At 38.0% G+C, this 8,794-nt stretch overlaps 1 non-coding gene across 1 annotated transcript; it reads left to right on the forward strand.

Annotated features, from left to right (window-relative positions):
• Nucleotides 1-6,569: 6,569 nt before the first annotated feature.
• LOC127124899 (small nucleolar RNA R71) lies at nucleotides 6,570-6,676 on the forward strand. Its single transcript, XR_007804377.1, has one exon. It is a non-coding gene; the product is annotated as a small nucleolar RNA R71 (small nucleolar RNA).
• The last annotated feature ends 2,118 nt before the right edge of the window (nucleotides 6,677-8,794 follow it).

Genomic DNA, 8,794 nt, shown 5'->3' on the forward strand with positions numbered 1-8,794 from the left:
TCATAGGTGAAATCATCGTTTATGGGTACTAGTTCAGGTTTTAGATGTTCTAGCCTAGAAAGGTGATCGGCTACTACATTTTCAGTGCCTTTTTTATCTCTTATGTCTAAATCAAATTCTTGTAGTAATAGAATCCATCGGAGTAACCTGGGCTTGGCATCTTTTTTACTTAATAGGTAACGAATGCAAGCATGATCGGTGTAAACAATAATTTTTGCTCCTACTAGATAAGATCTAAATTTGTCTATAGCAAAAACTACAGCGAGTAATTCATTTTTGGTTGTTGCGTAGTTAAGTTGGGCAGCATCTAGGGTTCTACTGGCATAATAAATGGCATGTAATTTTTTATCTTTCCTTTGTCCTAGAACGGCTCCAACTGCATAATCACTAGCATCGCACATTATTCAAAAGGTTTCGACCAATCGGGCGGTTTCATAATGGGCGCTGAGATTAATGCTTGCTTTAAAAGATTAAATGCGTCATTACATTTTTCGTCGAAAATGAATTCAGCATCTTTCATTAAAAGTCCGGTTAACGGTTTAGTTATTTTGGAGAAGTCCTTAATAAAACGCCGGTAGAATCCAGCGTGTCCAAGAAAGCTTCGGACTTCTCTGATGGTTTTTGGTGGTTTTAGGTTTTCTATAACTTCTATTTTAGCTTTATCTACCTCTATACCCTTTTCGGAAACTATATATCCTAGAACTATTCCTTCGGTTACCATGAAATGACATTTTTCCCAATTTAGCACGAGGTTCACCTCCACGCATCTCTCCAGGATTTTCTCAAGGTTAGCAAGGCAATTGTGGAAATCGAATCCGCAAACCGAGAAATCATCCATAAGCACTTCCATGATACCATCAAGGTAATCTGCAAATATTGACATCATGTAGCGTTGGAAAGTAGCTGGAGCATTACAGAGGCCGAACGGCATTCGTCTGTAGGCAAAAGTTCCATAGGGGCATGTAAAGGTAGTTTTTTCTTGATCTTCTGGGTGAATAGGTATTTGGAAGAATCCAGAGTATCCATCTAGATAACAGAAGTAAGAGTGTCTGGCTAGACGCTCTAACATCTGGTCAATAAATGGTAGAGGGAAATGATCCTTCCTAGTTGCTTTATTTAATTTTCTATAATCTATACACATCCGCCATCCTCCTTCTAAATGTTTTGCTACATGTTCGCCTTTATCGTTTTGCACGACTGTGATGCCTCCCTTTTTAGGTACTACATGCACAGGGCTCACCCACTTACTATCCGAGATTTGGTAGATGATACCTGCCTCAAGTAACTTAAGAACTTCCTTCTTAACAACATCACTCATTATAGGGTTTATTCTTCTCTGATGTTCCCTAGAGGGTTTTGAATCTTCTTCGAGCAAAATCCGATGCATGCATACGGATGGGCTTATACCTTTCAGGTCAGAGATATTATATCCTAAGGCTGAGGGATATCTTCGTAAAACGTCTAAAAGTTGGTTCGTTTCCTCTTGGCTCAAGGTAGCACTAACTATAACTGGACGGTTCATCTTTTCATCGAGGAACTCATATATCAGGTTCTTAGGCAGTTCCTTAAGTTCTAAGGTTGGTTTCTTAGGGCATGGCATAGGATCTGGAGTAAGGGATAAACATTCGTAAAGGTTATCATCAATGTAAGGTTCTTTAAAGTCATCATCTTCCTTTATGGGGGTTGATGGTAACTTAATAATTTCTTTTTGTTCTAATTCTCTAACACATTCATCAATGATATCTAAGGCATAACACGAGTCTCCCATCACAGGTGCCATAAGAAATTTCGAAAGTATAAATTCTATTTTCTCGTCACCTACCTCAAATGTCAACTTTCCTTTCTTGACATCTATTATGGCTCCTGCAGTCGATAAGAACGGTCTACCTAGAAGGATTGGTATATCATTGTCCTCTTTGATGTCCATGACAATAAAGTCAGTATGGATAAATAGTTGACCTATCCTAACAGGAACATCTTCTAAAATGCCTATCGGATATTTAACAGATCTATCGGCTAACTGAAGTGACATCTTAGTGGATTGTAATTCTCCTAAGTTTAACCTCTCACAAACTCCTAGAGGCATTAAGCTCACACTAGCTCCTAAGTCTAGAAAAGCTTTTTCGATGACATGATTACCCAAAAGGCAAGGAATGGAGAAGTTTTCTGGATCTTTATCTTTCTTTGCTAATTTGTCCTCGGAAATAGCATTACATTCCAAAGGCTTCGGATCGTCAAGTCTACCTTTGTTGGTAAGGATGTCTTTCAGAAACTTTGCATAAGAAGGTATTTGGGTGATGCCTTCTATGAAAGGGATTTCTACATGAAGTTTTTCTATAACTTTAATAAATTTTTGATACTGTTTATTGATTTGGGTTTGTTTGAGTCTTTGCGGATATGGTATAGGTGGCACTACGCCAAATAAGGGAAAAGAGGGCGCTTTTTTTGGCCTATAACAGCGCTTTAAAGGGCCCTCTAATCTGGCGCTGGCATAGGTAAAGACAGCGCTTTTTTTTCTGGTGAAAGCGCTCTCTAAAGTGGCTCTTTAAGCCCTTTAAGGGCCACTTTAGAGGGCGCTTTTTAAAGAAAGCGCCCTCTAAAGTGGAAACTTTTAAGGGTTTAGAGGGTGCTTTTACTGGAAAGCGCCCTCTAAAGTGGAAACTTTTAAGGGTTTAGAGGGCGCTTTTACTGGAAAGCGCCCTCTAAAGTGGAAATTTAAAGGGTTTATAGGGCGCTTATTTTGGAAAGCGCCCTCTAAAGTGGGTGGTTATTTAAATTTTTTTTTAAAAAGCGCTATGTTTTGTTATTTATTTTAGACAACCTGTATATTGAAGCAGTACACCTAAAACTGTATAATTTGAAGCCCTTTTTCACACATTGCATTCAACAAGCCTTATATACAACAATCCATACATATACAACAATCCACTGATATATAATCGTTTAACTTCTAAAGATTCTAAATATACAATCAATTCATAACTTAAAAAAAATAAAACTAAGTAGCAAAAGCATCTCTGAGATGTATGTTTTTTTTGCTAGCCGCAGTCTTCTTAGCAACAACCTCTTTTTGTTCAATATCAATAGCATGAACCTAAAATATCATAAAATTAGTTAGGTGAAGTATAAGATCAAGAATTAACATTTTCTATGCATAAATATCATATAATTGTGTTTATACCTTTTTTTTGATGCAACTGACTCGATTTGCTGTAATAAAAGCCATTTTACCTGTAATAAAGAAAACAATTAAAATCATTTGACCTGTACCTTTTTCACTAAGTTCTCTTTCTTTTCTTGGTTGGAATATGTTCTACATGTCTCTTAACAACACGGACGGTTGGATTGATCCAAATACCCTCATTATGATCATTTCTAATATATGAATCATTTGATATAATATTCTCATCTTGATCATTTCTGGTAAACGATTCAATCTCAACATCAATATCACATTGATCTCCAGTGTTTTCATCAATTACTTTGTTGGAAAAAAGAACTATAGACCATTTCGTACTTTTCAGATCATTGACATAGAACACTTGTCTAGCTTGAGAGGCTAGAATAAAAGACTCATCTTTGTATCCCACCCTATTAAGATCCACTTGCAAAAATCCTGACTTATCCATTCGAATGCCGTTATTATTTTCAACCCACTTGCAACCAAATATAGGAATCTGAAACTTCTCATAATCAAACACCCAAATGCGCTCGATAACACCAAAATACAACAGATTTGCAAATTTGGGGTTTAAGTCCTTCACACTTGATATGTGCATTGTTTAAGTCCTTCACAACATCTTTTTGGTCTCATATGTTCTATTGGGAAGAACATTATCCTCAGGAAGCATATCTTTCAAAAGGGCTAGTAACTCTGTGAAACTTTTATCCGACTATCCATTGCCCGCCTTTAAGTTGTACAACTTTAATACCGCAGACAATCTTGTGAATTTAGTGCAACCATCATACAAAGGTTTCTCTGCATCACTTACCAACCTCTCAAACATTTCGGGACAATCCTTAAGATCTCCTTCAAGTGCTTCTGCAATCTCTTCAACTCGATCACAATCGTATGTATCTGCGCCACTATAGTTTGAGGCATAGATCGTACTATCCCCCGGTTCAACATTCTCGTTACTTTTCTCACCATGCAAATTCCAACATGTATAACTTAGATCAATTCCATGCCTCATTAGATGCGATGTCAACTGAACTGCGTCAACCCGTTTCCCATAACAACAACCCAAGCAAGGACATATCATTCTACTGGGGTCTTCGGCGTGCGCAACGGCAAACTTAACGAATTCTGATACCCCATTCTCGTACTCTCTCGACAATCGATTGGAAGACATCCATGTATTATCCATTACTAATTAGAATAAACAAAAAACAATTTCAGAAGAGAAACCAAAAATGGGATGAGACAAAACAATTTCGCTTTATTGAGTTAGTCTCTGTGCAGGGCATTCATGTCTCCAACAACAACCCAAAACCAAAACAATTTTGGTTTATTGAGTTAGTTTCTCAACATTTTCAGATATCTCTGACTTCAATAGCATGAGAATGTATGAACCATGCATTAAGCATTAGTGGTATGCACTAATTTGTAGCATAGTTATATATCATCATATAGTTTTTACAAAAGATAAACATTGACTAGAAAATATATATGTAGAATTGTATAATGGTCTAACTGAAAGCTAACAGAAGAATAGTCGACTCTAATTTACTCTATCAAATAACATCCATACCTAAACTTCTTAAGTTACTAGCTACGCTATGTATGCTAGAATAAATACACTCATAAGCTGCATAGTGTACATTTGATTGGTAGAAGGTGTTTTAGATATTGCTGCCTCCTTTTTCTACATCGAGAAACAAATGGAACAGTTGGTGAAATTTAACCCATAATGCCTAGTCTCCATTTCTAGCATTGCAACACAATAATTATTGTTGACAATACTCAATAAATGTATGAACCAAGAAAAATGAAACAAAAAATGAACAATAGCGAACGTCAGAAGAGAAACCAAGTAATATGAAGATTAGAAAAATACCTATGGTGTCAAAATCGAACAGCTAACAACGAATTAATAGAAGGAGGAAACGTCGTAGATCTAACAGAGGTGGAAGGAGAACGCCTTAGAAGTAGCGAAAATCGTAGCAGTGAGAACCCTAACGTGAAAAAGAATGAAAATAACAGAGAGTGAAATAACAAAACGCGCAGTATGTTATAATTTTAATGTTTACTAAAGGGGACCTTAGAGGGTGCTTGTGGAAAAAAAGCGCCCTCTAAAGGGGGCCTAAGAGGGCGCTTATGAAAGCGCTCTCTAAGGCTTTCCAAAAGCGCTTTATAAACTGGAAATGCACATGGACTTATAGAGCGCTTTTTTAAAAGCGCCCTCTAAGGGTAACCTTAAAGGGCGCTTTCTAAAAAGCGCCCTGTATTGTTGTCCCTCTATCTCCTCCTTATTTTTTCGCTTCACCTTAGAGGGTGCTTTATTACAAAAGCACTCTCTAAAGTGCGCTGTCTATTCCAGTTGTTCGCTCCTTATTTTTTCGCTTCACTTTAGAGTGCGCTTTTGTAATAAAGCGCCCTCTAAGGTGCGCTGTCTATTCCAGTTTTTGGCGTAGTGTGGTTTATATGGCGAGGGCGGTACGTAAATTTTATCTTTAGGTTCTTCTCCTTTCTTTCGACCATCCTGGTTTTCAGATTCCTCTGGTTCCTTTACTTTGTCCGGGGGTTTGGTACATTCCTTAGAAGTTTCGGGTTCACTTAATCTTGGGTTTGGTGGCTTATCATAAGCGTTCCCACTTCCTAGGGTAATGGCATTGGCTTGTCCTCTCGGATTTTATTGAGGTTGTCTAGGGAATTGTCCTCCAGGTGTAGTCTGAGGGGCTTGGTTTAAAGCTACCTGAGAGATCTGGGTTTCAAGCATCTTGGTATGAGTAACTATTTGGTCAACCTTGGTTCCTAACTGAGTAATCAATTTGTTAACATGAATGTTTTGATTCATGAACTCCTTGTTTTGTTGGGTTTGAGCGGTAATAAAATTTTCCATAATTTTCTCAAGGCTCGGTTTTGGTGGTACAGGTTGCATAGGTTGATTTGATCTAGGGGCTTGATAACTAGGTCTCGGAGGTGCATTATTTTGAATAGGGTTATTGTTTTTATAGGAGAAGTTAGGGTGATTCCTCCATCCAGGATTATAGGTATTTGAATATGGGTTCCCTTGGGTGTAGTTCCACATATCTCACAATCCGACGAAACTGCGGCTACAGTATTCGGGTTTATGCACATATGCTCGACCTTAAGGGCTAATGCGTCCATTTTAGCCTGCATCATGTCTATAGAGCTTAGTTCATGCACTCCTCCTTGGGCTTCCTTCTTCTCCACTGTCGCTCGTTCGACTCCCCATGATTGATGGTTTTGAGCCATATCCTCGATGAGGGCACTAGCTTCAGGGTAAGGTTTGTTCATCAGAGCACCGCCTGGGGCAGCGCCGATGGTCATCTTTGTGTTGTAATGAAGTCCATTATAGAAGGTTTGAATGATTAACCAATTTTCTAAACCATGATGTGGGCATGCTCGTAACAACTCTTTATATCTCTCCCAAGCTTCGAACAACGATTCTCCATGGTTTTGGGTAAATCTAGTTATATGGTTTCGAAGAACGGCGGTCTTACTCGGGGGAAAATATCTAGCAAGAAAAACTCTTCTAAGGTTATCCGAAGTCGTAATGGAATTGGATGGAAGGGAATCTAACCATGATAGAGCTTTATCTCTGAGGGAAAAAGGAAATAATCTTAAACGTATTGCCTCAGGAGAAGCTCCATTGGTTTTAAAAGTATCTGCTAATTGAAGAAATATTTTTAAATGTTGGTTTGGGTTCTCAGTAGCGAGACCCGCAAATTGTCTCTGTTGCACTAGTTGCAACAGGGATGGTTTAAGTTCAAAATTATTGGCTGGTATAGTTGGGTTTACTATACTAGAACCAGGTTCTTCGTTAGATGGTTGAGCGAAATCTTTAAGAGGTCTTTGGTTTTGATCTTCGGCCATAGCTCTCTTAATTCTATGAAAGAATAAACGTGCGGGAGCGTAACGTTCAGGTTCCGCCAGAGGGTTTACTAAGCTTAAACTTTCGGTACTGCGAGTTCTTCGCATCGACCGGCAGGAAATAACCTAAGTCTAAATGATATAACAACAGTAAAATGAAATTTGACGAAATTGGTCCCCAGTAACGGCGCCAAAAACTTGATGCGTGCTTTTTTGTTGCTTTTCGCAAGTGTACGAACGCGTCAGAGTAATATAAAAGATTATCGAACCACAGAGACCAATTGTCAATCTATCGTTATCTGTTGTTATGGTGTTTATCAAAGGCAATTACAATAGGTGTTTTTGTAGTGTGTAATTGAAAAGTAAATTTTTTAAAATAAATTTAATTAATAAAGACAGGGTCGAATGTAATTCACGTAATCAATTGATAATCCAAGTACTTGCTAATAGAACTACTTATGAGCAGTGTTTTCTACTTTGAAAAGAACTAATTTAACAGGAACTGTCGCTTTCGCATATTCAGAACCGAGTTGTACTCCCTAATCAAACCCTCTTATTGTCCCTTATAAAAAGGCGCGTATTGCGTTAGAGTAGTAAACCTATTTTTAAGAAATATAGTATCTTGACTAAGTTGAAAAGTATTATAACCTTGATTTCTTAACCAAAAGAGGTTCTTACGAACCAGACTCTAAACATATAAACGCGTCCGAAAATAGTTTTAAAATCTCTTTTCTTCTTAATGTTAAAATCTCCTAATGAACTAGACAAAGCGCTTTCGCTGTTTTTGAAATAGTTAAAAACAATTAAGTTTAAAAAGACGTTGGACGGCTTTCGATCTTACCCAACGGAATTGAAGTGCGGGAAAACTTCATTTGAAAGTTAAAATAGCCCTTAAGTGTTTCTACAAACATTTGTACGAATTACTGGTTTAATTACGATCCTTACATTCTAGCCTTATAAATTTAGCTAGACATGGTAAAGTAAAAATGCATTAAAATAAATAAAAGTAGTGCGAGTGTGGAAAGTAAATAATTTAAAGCGAGTGCGAGGAAATAAATAAAGTAAAGCGAGTGCGGGAAATAAATAAAGTAAAGCGAGTGCGGGAAATAAATAAAGTAAAGGCGAGTGCGGGAAATAAATAAAGTAAAGCGAGTGCGGGAAATAAATAAAGTAAAGGCGAGTGCGGGAAATAAATGAAGTAAAGGCGAGTAATAAAAACCTGCACCAATCGGAGGGCTAGGTAAATTGCAATGCGGAAAAGAAAATGGCGGCAGGATTAACTTCCTTCCAAAGTGCTCCAAACTCGAATACAGACTCTATCACAAACTCAATTACACAATTGTGGTAACACTCCAATGCGAAGTGAAACAAAGTTGCTTCTGATTTCGCCTTGTTCCAACGTTCGGATCTTTGTCTGCTCTAAGTTTCGGTGATTGTAAAACTGAATTCGTGTTTCTATTTATAGGAAAATAAAAAAGGTGGAATTGACTTGGATGCCCTTCAACTTGAAAATAGAGGAAACTGTTTCCTTCTTGTGGCGCCCGCCACAAGGCTATGGCGCCCGCCACAAGCACAAAGTGGGGCGCCTTAGTGGACGAAGTGGGGAAACGTGGGAGTTGAGGAAGTTGGACTTGGACATGTCATGGCTTGGTCTGTGGCGCCCGCCATGGGGTAGGCCATAAGCACAAAATGCTGAATTTTAGGGTTTTCAGCCCTTTTTCACTCCTTTTCTCGATC

Source organism: Lathyrus oleraceus, chromosome 2 (genome assembly GCF_024323335.1).
Source record: "Lathyrus oleraceus cultivar Zhongwan6 chromosome 2, CAAS_Psat_ZW6_1.0, whole genome shotgun sequence".
Taxonomy (NCBI): Eukaryota; Viridiplantae; Streptophyta; class Magnoliopsida; order Fabales; family Fabaceae; genus Lathyrus; species Lathyrus oleraceus.